Source organism: Giraffa tippelskirchi, chromosome 4, assembly GCF_054371585.1.
Source record: "Giraffa tippelskirchi isolate mGirTip1 chromosome 4, T2T-mGirTip1v1.2.pri, whole genome shotgun sequence".
Lineage (NCBI taxonomy): Eukaryota > Metazoa > Chordata > Mammalia > Artiodactyla > Giraffidae > Giraffa > Giraffa tippelskirchi.
Window position 1 is genome coordinate 193,080,121 of NC_137278.1, and position 18,014 is coordinate 193,098,134.

An 18,014-nucleotide genomic window follows, 5' to 3' on the forward strand; every position below is an offset into this window, starting at 1 on the left:
TCTTTCTCCCTTTCTGTGTTCTAAAGGGACTTCCCTGTAGCTCAAATGGTAAAGAATCTGCCTGCAATTCAGGAGACCAGGGTTTGATCTCTGGGTAGGGAAAATCCTCTGGAGAAGGGAATGACAATCTACTCCAGTATTCTTGCCTGGAGAATCTCATGGACAGAGAAGCCTGGCAAATTACAGTCCATGGGCTCGCAAAGAGTCAGACATGACTGAGCAACTAACACACACATCTTTATAATTCTTTGTCCCTTTCTGTGTTCTTAGTCTTCAGAATTGTTTTACTATTCTTGCATATTCAAAAATTTACTGAAATTTTTAATAAGAGATATTACGTGGATTTTTACTGGTTTGTTTGGTTGCTAAGTCATGTCAAACTTTTTGACCCCATGGACTGCAGCACGCCAGGCTTCCCTGTCCTTCACTATCTTCCGGAGCTTGTTCAAACTCATGTCTGTTGAGTCAGGGATTCCATCCAACAATTTCATCCTCTGCTGCCCTCTTTTCTTTCTACCTTCAATCTTTCCCAGCATCAGGGCTTTTCCCAATGAGTCAAGCTCCTCACATCAGGTGGCCGAAGTATTGGATCTTTACCTTCAACATCAATCCTTCTAATGAATATTCAGGGTTAGTTTCCTTTAGGATCGACTAGCTTGGTCTCCTTGCAGTCCAAGGGACCCTCCCATCTACTGATAGCACATATATAAGGAACTGGGGAGTGAATCGGAGTCAAGGAGAAAATGAAAACCAGAGAGGGGAGTCAAGTCAGTGGCTACAGTGTATTGGGGGCAGTTGGGACGGGGTCATTGGCAGAAAAGAATCTGAACTCTCACAACCAAAAAGACCTAGCAGCCAACTATCTTTTTATTTCTATCCTTTATACAGGGCAGCAATTTGAAAGCAACTAGGGCAGTCATGTCAAGGGGAGAGCGAGAGCAGTATAGCATTGGTTATGAGATGAACAGCTCGTGGTCGAGCACAACGACCCACTGCAGGGCTGAGCTAGGGGGCTTCAGGGAGCAGTGACCAGCCAAGCAGTACGGTATCTTTAGAAGTAACACAGAAGTAGCCTTATCAGATAACAGAGCAACAGTTATTATAAATAGGGGCCAGTTCCACAGTGTGATCCCAATACTGTCTTTTGTTAAATTCTGCATCCTTCTATCAATGTGGCCCCTTAGATGAATCTCTTCAGATATCTTAAAGCTTAAGCTTAATCCAAGTATCTATTTTAGTCTTTTCATTTTTCTTACTGTCTGCTTGTTTTTTAAATTTTTGTACTGCGTGGCATTTGTGGGATCTTAGTTCCCTGACCAGGGATCAAACCAGAGCCCCCTGCATTGGCAGCAAGTAGTTATAACCACTGGACCACCAGGGAAGTCCCCCTTACTGTTTCAAATAGTAATATTTTGGGGGCATTTACATGTGGCAGGTGCTATGTAAGTGCTTTATAAACTTATTTAATCCATACAAAAATTCTCATATGTTTGTACTATTATTGTTTCTATTTTGCAAATGAGAATTGCTGACTTCTCCAAGGTCACAGACCTAAGGATCAGTGGGATTCACACTCAGGCAGTTTGATTTCAAAATTCTTTGGCCTTTTTTTTTTTTTTTCGGTTATGATGGGTATTTGAATTACTTGACAACGGATATAAAATAAGCTAGAAAAGGAGAAAATAAAACTGACATTTATTAAACAGTCTCTTGCTATGTTCAAGCCACTGCTATTTCCTCTAGTCCTCATAAAAACCATGAAAGCTGAATATATTTTTCTCCATTGAATGGGAGAAGAAACTGAAGCTCTGAACTGTCCAATGTTATGTGGTCATTGACTACGATAGAAGAAAATTGTCTAAGATACCTCTGTGTGTGTATTACTCATTCAGTTGTGTCCTGCTCTTTGCGACCCCGTGAGCTGCTATCCACAGGCTTCTCTGTCCATGAGATTCTCCAGGCAAGAATATTGGAGTGGATTGCATTCCCTTCTCCAGGGGATCTTCCTGACCCAGAGATTGAATCCTGGTCTCCTACATTGCAGGAGGATTGTTTACCATCTGAGACATCAGGGAAGCTTTTTGAACTTCCTTCTCTTCCTGCTTAAATCCCCATGGCTTTCCTGAGAGGTAACTCAGACCATCCATCTCACTTTTCTGAAAGAAAATACTAAGTTACTAGACAGTACTTCTTTGCCCTCAATCACATAGTATGGATAAAAGACTATGCAGATTTTAGGGTAGAAAATGTAAAAAGGTGTCTAATTAACTTGAAGTTAATTGAAGCATTAAAAATAGAATAAGAAAAAAAGTAATAGGAGGGGAAAGTCATCAGCCTAGCTAAGAACCTTGTTTATCTAAGACCAACTTAAAGTGCCTTTAACTGTGAGCAAACACTTTGATTCCATACAGATTCTCTTGGGAATTGAAATCTTCCATTTCAAATCTGCGTCTTCAAAGTTCCATCTCTTGAATTGCTACTCCTTCAAGCTCCCCATGGGGCTTTCCTGGTGGCTTAGACATAAAGAATCCGCCTGCAATGCAGGAGATGCAGGTTTGATCCCTGGATTGGGAAGATCCCCTGGAGATGGGAATGGCAACCCACTCCAGTATTCTTGCCTGGAGAATCCCATGGACAGAGGAGCTTGGTGAGCTATAGTTCACGGGGTCACAAAGAGTCACGACTGAGCAGTAAGCATGCAGGCACCCAAGTGCTCCATCTAGCAGTGCAAATTTGAGAAAGAACAACATGTGTCTTTTAAAAACCTATCTTTTGTATTGTGTTTACAGAACAATATTGCTTCTGATGTACATAAATAAAGGTACCTATGGCTTCCCTGGTGGCTCAGACAGTAAAGAATCTGCCTGCAATGCAGGACACCTGGGTTCTATCCCTTGGTTGGGAAGATCCCCTGGAGAAGGGAATGACAATCCACTCCAGTATTCTTGCCAGGAGAATCCCATGAACAGAGGAGCCTGGCAGGCAACAGTCCATGGGGTTGCAAAGAGTCAGACATGACTGAGCAACTTTCACATGACACAATTACAAAGAAGCATCTCACACTAGATGTAATCTTCCATTTTCCCCTTTAGAACTCAGGTTTTTATTAATTAACTTTAGAAGTCTAAACTTTATCATAAACTGATGAAGCTAAAATTAATATCTTAGAGCTTTTTTCCCAAATCATTAATTTTAGGATGAACAAAGTAAAGTAAATCCTAGGGTTTCTATTACTTGTTATGGGAGAAGAGTCAGAAGTAAAATTGGGGTCTCAACTCCCAAGATTGCTTTCTGTCTTTGCCCCATATTTATTTATGACAATTCTACTATAGATGATTTGGGGGACCATTTGCCCTACCTGAGTGCTTTTTCAAATTCACAGCCTTATTAACTTAGATCCCATTTTCATTTTAAAAATGGTAAGTATCCATTATGGAATTGGTGGGTACACAGAAATAATCCGTGGAATATTACCTATTTCTGGACACTAAATTAAGCCTGACAAAGTGTCCCAAAGCAAGAGGAGATGGAGATAAAGGCTAAGCAGAGTCATCCTTGCACTTTTGTTGACATGGATTATTCATGACAGATGACCTAATCCTCAATGACGTGCGATGCCTCCTCATTATGCAAGTTTTCCAACTCAGAATTTAGAAAAGTGTCCTCATTCTGGTTTCCTGAATGGTTGTTGAGGTTGGCAGGAGAGACAGTTAAGTCAGAAAAGGTTCAAGTACAAAAGTCAATAACACCAGATGCAACAGCAAGAAGGCCACTGACAGCCACTCTGGGCCGTCTGATATTCCCAGTTGAGATAGGAATATTCTAAAAGAGCAAAACACTGACCAGCCTTCCTTGAGCTGTTGATCTGTGTTAGGCTTCTGTCTCTGCCCACAGGAGTTAGATATCCAAGTTCATCTGGTGTTCTCATCACCTTGTGCTTAGACCATACGAGCTTCTGCGAGCTTCTTGAGAGTCAACCATCATATTCCTCCAGTGAGAAAATAGAAAGTAAAGGGACTGGGGTGGGGCAGGGGAAGACTTGGGAGTGTGGGGTTACCAGATGCAAACTCTTATATATAGGATGGATAATCAACAAGGTCTTGCTGTATAGCACAAGCAGCTATATTCAATATCCTGTGATAAGTTGTAATGGAAAAAATGTATATATGTACATGTGTAAGTAAATCACTTTGCTGTAGAGCAGAAATTAACACAACAATGTAAATCAATACATTTCAAAAATGTTTTTAAAAAAGAAAGTAAAGAGAGTGTGATTATTTTTGCTGGTTAACAAAATTTGTTGTTTAAAAGGATCAGAATTTTGACTTGCAAATGCAGTTCCCTTTGTTGAGGCCAGTGTCCACTTCAATTAGATATGCTGAACTTCCCAGTATGTCTTTCCAGTTTTGTTGCAGTTGTTGTTTCAAACAACCACTTAATCTAGGAGTCTCAAGTCTCATTTCTGGGAAGTTAGAGCCCCTCTTTTCATGGAGACATTTAGCATCAAAGACACAAAGTAACAGTTTAATAACCTCTTGTGGTCTATTCCTTAGCTTCAAAATCATTACACTCCTTCTGGACTACTCAAGATGTATTTATTCTCATTTATGGCATATACACACACAGATTCTTCAACCTTTTGTACTCTAGAATGAACAACCTTCATTATGGCACAATTGTCAGATTCTTTCTTTTCTTTACCAGTAATTCTTCATGATGTCATTATGAGATTTAATGTTAAAGTTATGTTGTTGTTCAGTCCATTCAGTCAGACTGAACTGCAGCAACAACAAAAGACTGTCAGATCTGAGGCTCCTACTGGGGATTGAAGACATATGTCTTCCAGAGCAGATGATGTGAATGAAGGCCAAGGTGCCTAGACGTCCCTGTTACAAAGAATGATGCCCTGCTTAAAGAATTTTGTAGGAGAAATACTCCATTTAATTGTGATGCCAGGAATGTAAGGCTGAAAAAAGAAAATTTAGAGTTTCTCATAAGCTAATGGGAAGAATATTCCTTAAGTAAACTTTAAACAATGTCTATAAAACTGAAGCAGAGTTTCACATTCCACCCTCTGGCAGAGAATATATAGAGAAGGCAAAAAATCACTATTGCTTCTTAAAGGAGATATTTTTTTCTAGTTGAGTCTTAGCTCACAATTTGTAGACTACCGACATCTGGTAGAAGTTCACTGATAGTCTCAGTTGAAAACAATAATTTTCTCCTGGTTTTTGTTTTTCTTTTTCCATTTCCCTACCTTGGTGGCTGGCAATTGTAATGAGGGAACATGGCTTTTGCTCATTAAACGTTATTGCTCCAGGCAAATTTCCTCAACTTATAGTATAGAGAAATTTTTGTAATATTCCTTGATGTGCGATTATCCTCTTTGTTCTTTGGAAAATGGGTCACATAAGACACTGTGGGTGGGAAGCATGGGGATACTTTTCGACTTTGGAGATTCAAGGAACTATAATTACTCAAGTGAAAAACGGTTTAAACTCAGTTACAACTAAAGGCAAACAGACTCTAATGAGGTATCTGAATGGCTTAAATAAAATGAATAGAAGATTAAATTAAAGAGCAGAGTATTTCGGAATTTAGGAGGATTTTTTAGGATTTTAAATTGTAAAGGATAGGAATATTTCTTTGAAAAATTAATAATAGGAGACATTTCCTTCAGTGGTGTTTTTCATTATAAATTTTAGGTTCATTCTGTAACTAGAGGACAGTGGATTTGCAATGGGCAAGCTATGGGGAGAGGGGCATCCTTCCCCTTCTCCATATGCTTTCGACCTTCCTCTCATGTTTCCAGTCCTTCCCCCAACCTTTCTCCCCTCTTCCCACCTTCTTTTCTGCTCCCTCTCAGGAGAGGAAGATTTGCTAATCAGCTTGTTCAGAACCAAGGACATTAGAATATTAACTGGGCCATATTTTAGGGTAGGTTTGCTTTTTCAGAATCCACGAGAGGACTCTCTCGGCTTCCTGGGGCAAATCCTAGCTGGGCTTGCTTCCTTATGGCAGCTTAATCATTCTCTTCTCTCCCCATCACTTGGCTAGGCCAGTGAGTGATTTGGGTAAGGCAATAAGTAGGCAGGGGTCCCCGCTTGTGCTCAAACTTCTTGAGAGAGAAGTACTCAGAAGCCTCACTTCCATACTTCCAATCAGTTTACACCAAAAGTCCTGCCTTACCCTGCAGCCTACCCAGATAATTTCAGATCTTACAGTGTAAGCTTTGCATCCATTTAACTTACTGAAGTATTGTGTATACATAGATCATCATTTACACTCAGTTCAGTGAAACTGAAAAGAGTTGATGTGTGTTTGCGAACCTAAGGAACTCACACAACTGATTCAAAGGATTTTTGAGATAGAAAGAAAAAGATGAGGAAAAGAAATGGTCGTTTCAAATGCACGGTGGCCAGATGTGTGAATGCTGATGGATTTGTCACTATTTTTGAGGGAGAGATGGAAGAATTAACTAAAGGCACAAAAAAGCACAGGACCTGATATATAGTTGTTAAAAAAAAAAGAAAAACAGGGCCAAGCACTTTAACTTGAACCGATTACGGGATTTTCATGGGTACATTTGGTTGATACGTGAGTTTTCACCTTGTGTTCTGACTTTAGTTCTTAACTTGGTATCAGCTGTAGTCCCACTGAAATGCGCTTTTCTTTTCTTCCACGATTCCTTTCATGTAAACCCCTTAGTCGGGCACCCTGAAGCAAAAACCTGAGTGGAAAGATCCAGGATGATTGCTGAAGGACATCCAAAGCCACCAAATCTCACTCTGTCTTCAAAGAAGGCTTCCTTTTTTTTTTTCTTTTTTTTTTTTAAATTAATTTTTATTGGCATATAGTTGATTTACAATATTGTGTTAGTTTCAGGTGTACAGCAAAGTGAATCAGTTATGCATATACATATAGCCACTCTTTTTAGATTCTTTTCCTGTATAGGTCATTACAGAGTACTGAGTAGAGTTTCCAGTGCTATACAGTAGGTCCTCATTAGTTATCTATTTTATTTATAGTAGCGCGTATATGTCAATCGCAATTTCCCAATTTATCCCTCCCTCTTTGTCCCCAGTAACCATGTTTGTTTTCTACTTCTGTGACTATTTCTGCTTCGTAAACCAGTTCACTTCAGTTCAGTCGCTCAGTCCTGTCTGACTCTTTGCAACCCCATGGACTGCAGCACGCCAGGCTTTCCTATCCATCACCAATAAGTTCCTTTGCACTATTTTTCTAGATTCCACATATAAGCAATATCATATGATGTTTGCCTTTTTCTGTCTGACTTACTTCACTCGGTATGACAATCTCTAGGTCCATCCATGTTACTGCACATGGCATTATTTAAGAAGACTTCCTTAACAATTTCCTGTCTCAGTCTGTTGTATTGGCTTCAATTTCCATTACTCTACAATGTTACTCTGGAGAGAGCTTGCATCCTCTAGGGATCTTTCATCCCTAAACATCCCACCTGGAATCAGAGATGGCTTCTGATGTTTGGGATGGGTAGTGACTACCTGAACATTGCACCTGGCTGTAACTCAGCCCTCGGGTGCAGTTGTTTGTGAGGATCAACTGTGAAGATACCTGGGGTCAGCAGGCATCATGGAGATAAGCAATAGGAGCATCTCAGCAGTCTCTTTCCTTGACTGGCGCTCAGTTAGTTTTAGTTTGCCCTCAGTTCCATCATCTGAAGAAGTGTCCTGCTCCTGCTTGTCTCCTCCCACAAAGACAGGTTAGGTGGATACTTTCTATTGAACTATTTAAAGGACCCCACAGTCAGAGATCTCTGTTTTGCTCCTATTATGCCCCAAATGTGGCTTCCCAGGTGGCTCAATGGTAAAGATCCACATGCCAGTGCAGGAGACATGGGTTCGATACCTGGGTTGGGAGGATCCTCTGGAGAAGGAAATGGCAACCCACTCCAGCATTCTTGCCTGGGGAATTCCCTGGATAGAGGAGCTTGGCGGGCTACAGTCCATGGGGTCACAAAAGAGTCAGACATAACCGAGTGACTAAATAGCAATAACATATCCCAAATACTTAGAAATGTTCCTGGGACATAGTAGGCAGTTGGTGTGTATCTGATAACTTCATGTAATGTTAATCATTAGAACCTGAAGGCTATTTATTACTGGTTTGACTGGAAAAAAAAACATAGATTAAAGATACAAGTAATGAAAGAATTTTTTGCTTTTAGTGATCCTTAATGAATACAGAGGCAGTTTTTACTTTTGATTTGTCTTAGTTTGTTCAGGCTGCTCTAACAAATTATCACAGACTGGGTAACTTACAAGCAACAGAAATTTGTGTTTCACAGTTCTGGAGGGTGGTGCCCGCATGGTTTGGGCGAAGGTCCTTTTCCAGATTGCAGGTTGCCAGCATCTCACTGTTCGCTCACGTCATGGAAGGGCCGAGGCATCTCTGAGGGATCTCTTTTATAAGAACTTTATCCCCATTCCTGAAAGCTCTACCCTTGTGGCCTAAGCACCTCCCAAAGGCCCCCACCTCTTAATACCATCATCTTTGGGATTAGAATTTTAACATATGAAATTTGGGGCGGACACAAACATGCAACCCAGATCAATTTCCTAATGCAATACTTACAATCCAGGAACACACTGATCCATATTTGTTCTGCTTTAGTCACCTCTCCCCAGAACCCTGCAACAAGAGAAAATCTGCCCTCTTCATAATGGAGTGGTGGTGGTGGTGGTTTAGTTGCTCATTTGTGTCCGACTCTTTGAGATCTTATGGACTGTAGCCCGCCAGGTTCCTCTGTCCATGGGATTTTCCAGGCAAGAAGACCAAAGGAGCCGGTTGCCATTTCCTTCTCCAGGGTGTCTTCCCAACCCAGGGATCGAACTCAGATCTCCTGCATTGCAGGCAGATTCTTTACCACTAAGCCACCAGAGAAGCCCTCTTAACAGAGTATGTGTTTCCAAAGACCTGGATTATTCTGCCTTCAGATTCTTTGTTTCCCACACTTGAATAGTAAAGGATGAAAATGATTAAAGTTTTACTTTTGATTTTTTCATAAAAGTCATGGGTATTCTGCCGTAACTTTTTTTCAACAATTTAAAAAGCAATTACTTTTCAGAAGACATGCCTTCTGGGAGATAAAATTCCAGCCCTTGTAATTGAACTTGAGTATTTCTAAGTCTTTTGAGCTATAGGTTGCTAAATGATTTCTGACTTTAAAGCTCTTAGTACAGTTGAAATGACTTCGCTTTAGTACAATCATGTCTTTAACATCTGTTTCTTCTTCTGGTTTATAAGCTCCAGGAGAGAGGATTGTATCTGTCTTGTTCAACACTACTTCCTGACACATTTTGTATTGTCTAGCACCTAGAAAGCATCAGGTGGAGTTACCACTGCAAATGGTCAGACAATACTTATATATATGTGTGTGCATGAGTGTGTGCATACATTTGCATTTTTGGAGGATTTCTTCTTTATTTCTGACTTTATCCCTAATTTCAAAAAGACTTTAAAAACTGGCCTTACATATAATGATATAATGTAGCAAAGATGCTGGATATGAGTCCAAAATAGTAGCTATAATAATAATGATAATGATTACTATTTATTGAGTGTATATTATGTGATTGGAACAGTTGTAAGGTCTTTAAATGTAATCCTCACTACAGTATTTTGAGAGCAGTACTGTAACTGATAACATTTGCAGATTAGATACTAAAGATGGAAAAATTAAAATTTTTTTCAAAAGTGACACAACTGGTTGGTAATTGAGGTGAGATTTGAACCCAGTGTAGATTTTGTATCTTTAACAGCTATGCTTCCCTTGACATTGAATTTTTGCTGGTTCATACTAATAGCATGAATTTCACTAAATACTTGGACACATTTTTCTCAACTTGAAATTATAATGATTATCTCAGACTTGTAGAGAGAATTTGGTGATATAATTTATAAACATTCTGGAAAGTGCAAAATGATGTCAGTTTACACAAGCTGAGTGAGTGAGTGAAAGTCACTCAGTTGTGTCCGACTCTTTGCAAACCCCTGGACTGTACAGTCCATGGAATTCTCCAGGCCAGAATACCAGAGGGGGTAGCCTTTCCCTTCTCCAGGGGATCTTCCCAACCCCTGGATCAAATCCAGGTCTCCAGCTTAGCAGGCGGATTCTTTACAAACTGAGCCACAAGGGAAGCCCAAGAATGCTGGAGTAGGGTGGGTAGCCTATCCCTTCTCCAGCGGATCTTCCCAACCCAGGAATCAAACCAGGGTCTCCTGTGTTGCAGATGGATTCTTTACCAACTGAGCTATCAGGAAAGCCCTATAGCCTGATAATTAATTCATGTTTGTTCAGTTCAGTGTTTCACTGATCTGTTGATCAGAGTTTGCTGAATATAAATATTCTTTCATTATTGATATTGCTAATACATGTTTTACTAGCAGTTGAACCAATAAGAAATAGCTCAAAATATGGAAAATGACTAATTATGGGGCATTACTAACAGAATGAGCAAATGCAACAAACTTGATCTCACAGCAAATCTTTGAAAATGAATGTAAAAATAAGGATTAAATCCTTAGCCAAACTGGAAAAAGGGGCTTTGCAGGTGGCAGTAGTGGTAAAGAACCTGCCTGCCAGTGCAGGAGACATAAGAGACACAGATTCGATCCCTGGGCCAGGAAGATTCCCTGAGGAAGATCCCCTGGAGGAAGAAATGGCAGCCCACTCCAGTTTCCTTGCCTGGGGAATCTCGTGGACAGAGGAGCCTGGAGGGCTACAGTCCACAGAGTCAGACACGACTGAAGCAACTCGGCAGGCATACATACTGGAAAAGAAAGATTGCCATCAGGAAAACAGAAATGTTTAGGTATGTCTGAAAGATAGACATCTGCCAGGACTGAGCTGAGGAAGGAAATCTGGCTCAAAGGTAGACATTAGATATACTGGGTGATACGGGTGAGATTCATTCTTAAGACTCTTTTAACTCATAATTAATGAAAATAACAAGGAATATGGAGCCAAGGATGATGACTAGGGTGACAGCTTGAAGATGGAATGTAAAGCAGTCAAGCAGGTTTGCTCTGTTTCCACCCCTTCTATGCACGCACGCACACACACACACACACACACACACACACACAGCCAAGTGGTAAACAGTTCAACATCTGGTTCCACACTGAAGAAGTCAGTGTGAATAACTGGGTCACAGTCCTCCAGGTGGCTGGCAACACCCAGAAGAAATGGAAAAACCCCAGCAGAAATGACCAGAAGAGTCTGTTCTGGTGGATTCCAACTCTCTCCACTGCAACAGAGGAGGCAGGCAGGGGTAAATTTAAAGTGTCCGTACTTAGGGAAAGAGGAAGTCTCAAATGTGGAGATAAGCCTGCAATCAAGACTAACAGAGCACACAGGGAAAAAAAAAATCATTAAAGAGAGGGACCAAGCAAGACGGCAGTAAGAAAATAAAAAACAAAACCCCCACATATATTGAAAGCGAGGAAAGAATCAATGACTCTATGTGATATAATTGCCTATATTCAAAATTCAAGAGAAGTTAGGTGACAGACTAGTCAAGTTAATAAACATGTTTACCAGATAAAAGATTACTAAAGGATTTAAAATAATGCTCAGCACGTGGTAAGTACTATGTAAATCTCACCCTTTTATACAGAAATGAAGCTTAAAAAAAAAGTTCACAAAGTCTCAAAGAGCTTTGAAAGAAAAACATAAACGTTACTGAAGTACATAACGAAGTTATAATAAATGGAGTGATAAAGCATTTTAAGAATGAGAAGAATAAACATTGTGATGATATTTTCTTCGTGAATTCTTCTATCCATTCAGTGAAATCTCAATCCAAAATCAGACAAGAATTGTTCTGTGAAATTTACAAATTAATCCTAAAATATACCCAAAAGATTAAGTGAGTGGTCATCATGCCCACTAAGAATAACCATCCCAGTTCAAAGAATTAAGAATTCTAGATATGACATGAAAAGTCTTTTTCCAGTGCATTGCTGAGCCAGCAAAAATCAAAGGAAGTGCTCAGAAATTTAACATAATAAAGTGGAAGCAATCATGGAGACAAGTAAAAGCCTGAAATTGGGATCCCACCTAAGGGGATCTGTCCAACCAGGAGAATCTTGAGCTTCTATTTTATAGCCCACGAGTAAAAGGGACTGACGCAAAACCAAGTCTCACTCAAGTTCATTGTGAAAAATCAGGGGTCAACCCAGAGATGAGTTAATGGGAACACAACCCTCCACACACACAGGCACCTGAAATACAGAAGGCTACACTCACACTGTGATGGTGAACTGCAAACAAACAAAATAAAACACAAAACAAATGAAACAAACAAACAAACAAAACCTTCCCTCCTCAGAAAAAGGATGGACAGATTTATAATAGGTTGCAACCTTAGACACGAGTGGAGAGAAAAAGTACTCTCCGCTGAGAACTCATAATCACAAGTGAACGTTTCTCAATTGTGTTTGACTCTTTGCAACCCCACGGACTCTGGCCCACCAGGCTCCTCTGTCCATGGGATTCTCCAGGCAAGAATACTGGAGTGGGTAGCCATTCCCTTCTCCAGGGGATCTTCCCAGCCCAAGAATTGAACCCAGGTCTCCCACATTGCAGGTGGTTTCTTTACTGTCTGACCACCAGGGAAGCCCTAACCACAAACCAGCCTTCAAACACATTTGCTACATTTAGTCCTCAAAACCTCAACCTGAGAATTCATTTAAAGAGATAGCTTCAGTTGCCTCTAAGAAGCAAAAAAGAGAACCTCTGTGGAGGAAAGTAACTTGAACACAGATGCCAGAGAATACCCATAGATGAATTGTTTGGAACTGGAAGTTACAGAAGAAATCACAAATGCACATATGCAGACACACAGACACAGACACACACACACACCACTGCACAGATGCACACAAATGAAAAACTAAGTTGCCACAAGTAAACAACCAATGGAAATAAAAGGCAATAATCTAATACTTAGTTTTTTGGCTTTTTAGATAATTTATTTATTTTGGCTGCACTAAGTCTTCCTTACTTAGTGGAGGCTTCTCTCTAGTTGTAGCTAACTGGGACTATACTCTAGTTGTGGTATGAGGGCTTCTCATTGTGGTGGCATCTTTTGGGGCACATGCTCTAGGGCATGAGGACTTCAGTAATTGCAGCTCCCAGGCTCTAGAGCACTGGCTCAGTAGTTGTGGCACACGGGCTTAGTTGCTCAGCAGTATGTGGGATTTTCCTGGATAAGGGATCGAATCCATGTCCTCTGCATTGGCAGGGGGACAGTTATCCAATGTGCCACCAGGGAAGTCCCTGTTTTTATTTTTTCCTGCTTGCTTGGAAGGATGGAAAGATGATAGAGAAGGGAATGAAGGCAGGAACACCATGATGGATCAAGAAATGTGTATTAATTATGTATCCATTGGGAATTCAGATGCTCAGTAATATAGGTAGGACATCTTTGCTTTCAAAGAGATGATCATTGCACTAAAGAAATAATAATGCACGTGCTAAAATAACATAGAAGCCCCAAAGATATGAGCCCCAAAGGATGTAGCATGAACTGCTATGGCCTGCAAGACTCAGAAGAAGCAGGAACTTGAGTTGCACCCAGAAGAAACAGGATTTGCACAGTATCAGAGAAGTGGGGGGATTTTTCAGGAAGTAGGAGGAAAAACCAATGTGAAAATTCTACAGCAGTAAGGACAGCTCTTGAACTGTCACTGGATACTTCCACAGAAAAGAATGACCAGAAAATGCTTCTAAAGGAAAAAAATTGGCAACATCCAGGAAATAGACTAGAAGAGAGCAAGAAACCATGTATATCCCTGTATATAGAGTGCTATATAGCAAGCTAATTAATTGATCACTTAAAGTCTGCCTATAAAATAAATAAATAATGGAAAATAATCACCAGCTAATTGTTTTTTTTTTTTTAAGGCTCTATTATCCAACTTATATCTCAGTTGCACGGTGTGGGAGTGGCATCTGTGCAGCAATGGAGCAACTCTGAGGAGATACCCCACATCCAAGGGCAAAGAAGCACCAACAAGTCAGTAGGAGGGGCGAAATCACGTTTAGAACCAAACCGCATACCTGCCAGAGATGCTCAGAGGGCTCAAACAAACCTTGTGTGCACCAGGACCAAGAGGTCCCACAGAGACTGAGACAGAACTGTGTTTGAGTGTCTCCTGTGGAGGTACGGGTCAGCAGTGGACTGCCGCAGGGGCAGGGGTTCTGGTTGCAGCAGATTTGGGTATGGCATAAGCCCTCTAGGAGGAGGTCACCATTAACCCCACAATAGACCCACCAGAACATACACAGGACTGTGGAAACAGACTCTTGGAGGGCACAAACAGAACTTTGTGCACACCAGGACCCAAGAGAAGACCCCACAGGAGACTGACCCAGACTTGCCTGTGAGTGTTCAGGAATCTCAGGCAGAGGCGTGGGTTGGCGGGGGCCTGCTGCAGGGTTGGGGCACTGAGTGTAGCAGTACACGCATGGGATCTTTTGAAGGAGGTCACCATTATCTTCATTATCTCCACCATAGTTTGGCCCCAGGTAAATAACAGGGAGGGAACACAGCCCCACTCATCAACAGAAAACTGGATTAAAGATTTACCGAGCATGGCCCCGCCCATCAGAACAAGACCCAGTTTCCCCTTCAGTCAGTCTCTCCCATCAGGAAGATTTCATAAGCCTCTTATCCTTCACCATCAGAGAGCAGACAGAATGAAAACCACAATCACAGAAAACTAACCAATCTAATCACATGGACCACAGCCTTGTCTAACTCAATGAAACTATGAATCATGCCATGTAGGGCCGGCCACCCAAGACAGACAGGTTATGGTGGAGAGTTCTGACAAAATGTGGTCCACTGGACAAGGGAATGGCAAACCACTTCAGTATTCTTGCCTTGAGAACCCCATGAACAGTATGAAAAGGCAAAAATATAGGACACTGAAAGGTGAACTCTGCAGGTCAGTTAGGTGCCCAATATACTACTAGAGATCAGTAGAGAAATAACTCCAGAGAGAATGAAGAGATGGAGCCAAAGCAAAAACAACACCCAGTTGTGGATGTGATTGGTGATAGAAGTAAAGTCCGATGATGTAAAGCACAATACTGCGTAGGAACCTGGAATGTTAGGTCCATGAATCAAGGCAAATTGGAAGTGGTCAAACAGGAGATGGCAAGAGTGAACATCGACATTTTAGGAATCAGTGAACTAAAATGGACTAGAATGTGTGAATTTAACTCCGATGACCATTATATCTACTACTGTGGGCAAGAATCCCTTAGAAGAAATGGAGTAGCTATCATAGTCAATAAAAGAGTCTGAAATGCTGTACTTGGATGCAACCTCAAAAACGACAGAATGACCTCTGTTTGTTTCCAAGGAAAACCATTCAATATCACAGTAATCCAAGTCTATGCCCCAATCACTAATGCTGAAGAACCTGAAGTTGAACATTTCTATGAAGACCTACAAGACCTTCTAGAACTAACACCCCCAAAAGATGTCCTTTTCATTGTAGGGGACTGGAATGCAAAAGTAGGAAGTCAAGAAATACCTGGAGTAACAGGCAAATTTGGCCTTGGAGTACAGAATGAAGCAGGACAAAGGCTAATAGAGCTTTGCCATGAGAACGCACTGGTCATAGCAAACATCCTCTTCCAACAACACAAGAGAAGACTCTACACACAGACATAACCATAAGGTCACCACCAGATGGTCAATTTCAGAATTGATTATATTCTTTGCAGCCAAAGATGGAGAAACTCTATACAGTCAGCAAAAACAAGACCGGGAGCTGACTGTGGCTCAGATCATGAACTCCTTATTGTCAAATTCAGACTTAAATTGAAGAAAGTAGGGAAAACCACTAGACCATTCAGGTATGATCTAAATCAAATCCCTTACAATTATACAGTGGAAGTGAGAAATAGATTCAAGGGATTAGACCTGATAGACAGAGTGCCTGATGAACTATGGATGGAGGTTTGTGACATTTGTGACAGGAGGCAGTGATTAAGACCATCCCTAAGAAAAAGAAATGCAAAAAGTCAAAATGGTTGTCTGAGGAGGCCTTACAAATAGCTGAGGAAAGAAGAGAAGCGAAAAGGAAAGCCTCTTGATGAAAGTGAAAAAGTTGGTCCCATCACTTTAGTATTAATAAATCTCAGTTGTCAATGTGTGTCCTCTTCCCAGCGCTGGAGGGAAGACCACACTCATTATTTCATTAAGGTTTGTAGAGCTGAAGGCCCTGCCACAGCGTGAATGAGATCTCGTGCATTAATCTGCCTTCTTTCATGGACACCCCTCCTCTCTCCCCCAGTTTTCAAATATTAAAGCTGAATCACAAATAATTTGAATTTTAGGTCTCAGTTCAACTCAGTTCAGTTGCTCAGTCATGTCCGACTCTTTGAGACCCCATGGACTGCATGTTTTGGGCTCCAAAATCACTGCAGATGGTGATTGCAGCCATGAAATTAAAAGACGCTTACTCCTTGGAAGGAAAGTTATGACCAACCTAGATAGCATATTAAAAAGCAGAGACATTACTTTACCAACAAAGGTCAGTCTAGTCAAGGCTATGGTTTTTCCAGTAGTCATGTATGGATGTGAGAGTTGGACGGTGAAGAAAGCTGAGCGCCGAAGAATTGATGCTTTTGAACTGTGGTGTTGGAGAAGACTCTTGAGAGTCCCTTGGACTGCAAGGAGATCCAATCAATCCATCCTAAAAGAGATCAATCCTGGGTGTTCATTGGAAGGACTGACGTTGAAGCTGAAACTTCAATACTTTGGCCACCTCGTGCAAAGAGCTGACTCATTGGAAAAGACCCTAGTGCTGGGAAGGATTGGGGGCAGGAGGAGAAGGGGACGACAGAAGATGAGATGGTTGGATGGCATCACCGACTCGATGGGCACGGGTTTGGGTGGACTCCGGGAGTTGGTGATGGACAGGGAGGCCTGGTGTGCTGCGGTTCATGCGGTTGCAAAGAGTCGGACATGACTGAGCGACTGAACTGAGTTGAACGGAGCCCTGAAATTCAAATTATTTGTGATTCAGCTTTAATATTTGAAAACTGGGGGAGAGAGGAGGGGTGTCCATGAAAGAAGGCAGATCAATGCACCGAGTGACTGAACTGAACGGAACGGACTGAATACTAAAGTAACCGGCTCAGACTGTCATTACCCAAGACATCCACAAGGTGGCAGTAACACTGAGTTAAACGTAAATTCACGGCTGAATTTTAAGAAATGCTTCTTCAATGGCTAGTGTTTACATATTTCTCTTCCCCCGCCTTTACAATGTCACCGAGGCCAGAGAAGCTGGGAGAACAAAGGCAGTACAAACAGCAGAACAGTGACGACGACGCCCACGAGGGAACTGACTAGGAGCTACTCCCTTTTGCAATCCTCTCAGTCCTGCGAAGGAGAGTTTTACCATCCTAGTCCTCATTTTACATAAGAAACGAGGAAGAGAGAAATGAATTATCTAAAGTAGCAGAGATACTAAGCAATCCAGCCAGAATTCAGAATTTTGTGTCTCTGGTCAAAGTCCATGGTCCCTTCACTACACTTGCAGGGAGAACTGAAGAAAACCATTTTGACTGACAAAGGGACCTTCCTTCCTAACCACCCTTTTTGATATCGAAATGAGATGTGAGATCCTTTTCTTTACAACAAAGGGGCTCTTAAAAGATTTGATTCCATTTTAGTTCAGTCGCTCAGTCGTGTCCGACGACTCTTTGCGACCCCATGGACTGCAGCACGCCAGGCTTTCCTGTCCATCACCAACTCCCAAAGCTTGCTCAAATTCATGTCAATCAAGCTGGTGATGCCATCCAACCATCTCATCCCCTGTCGCCCCTTTCTCCTCCTGCCTTCAATCTTTCCCGGCATCAGGGTCTTTTCCAATGAGTCAGCTCTTCGCATGAGGTGGCCAAAGTATTGGAGTTTCAGCTTCAGCATCAGTCCTTTTTCAATGAA

General features: G+C 41.4%; 1 long non-coding RNA gene across 1 annotated transcript in view; it reads left to right on the forward strand.

Annotated features, from left to right (window-relative positions):
* Positions 1–16,208, forward strand: part of LOC145545278 (uncharacterized) — a 131,140-nt gene extending 114,932 nt beyond the window's left edge. Inside the window, exon 2 of the long non-coding RNA XR_014081990.1 lies at positions 13,952–16,208. This is a non-coding gene — a long non-coding RNA (uncharacterized LOC145545278). The remainder of the gene's footprint in view (positions 1–13,951) is intronic.
* Positions 16,209–18,014: the final 1,806 nt, after the last annotated feature.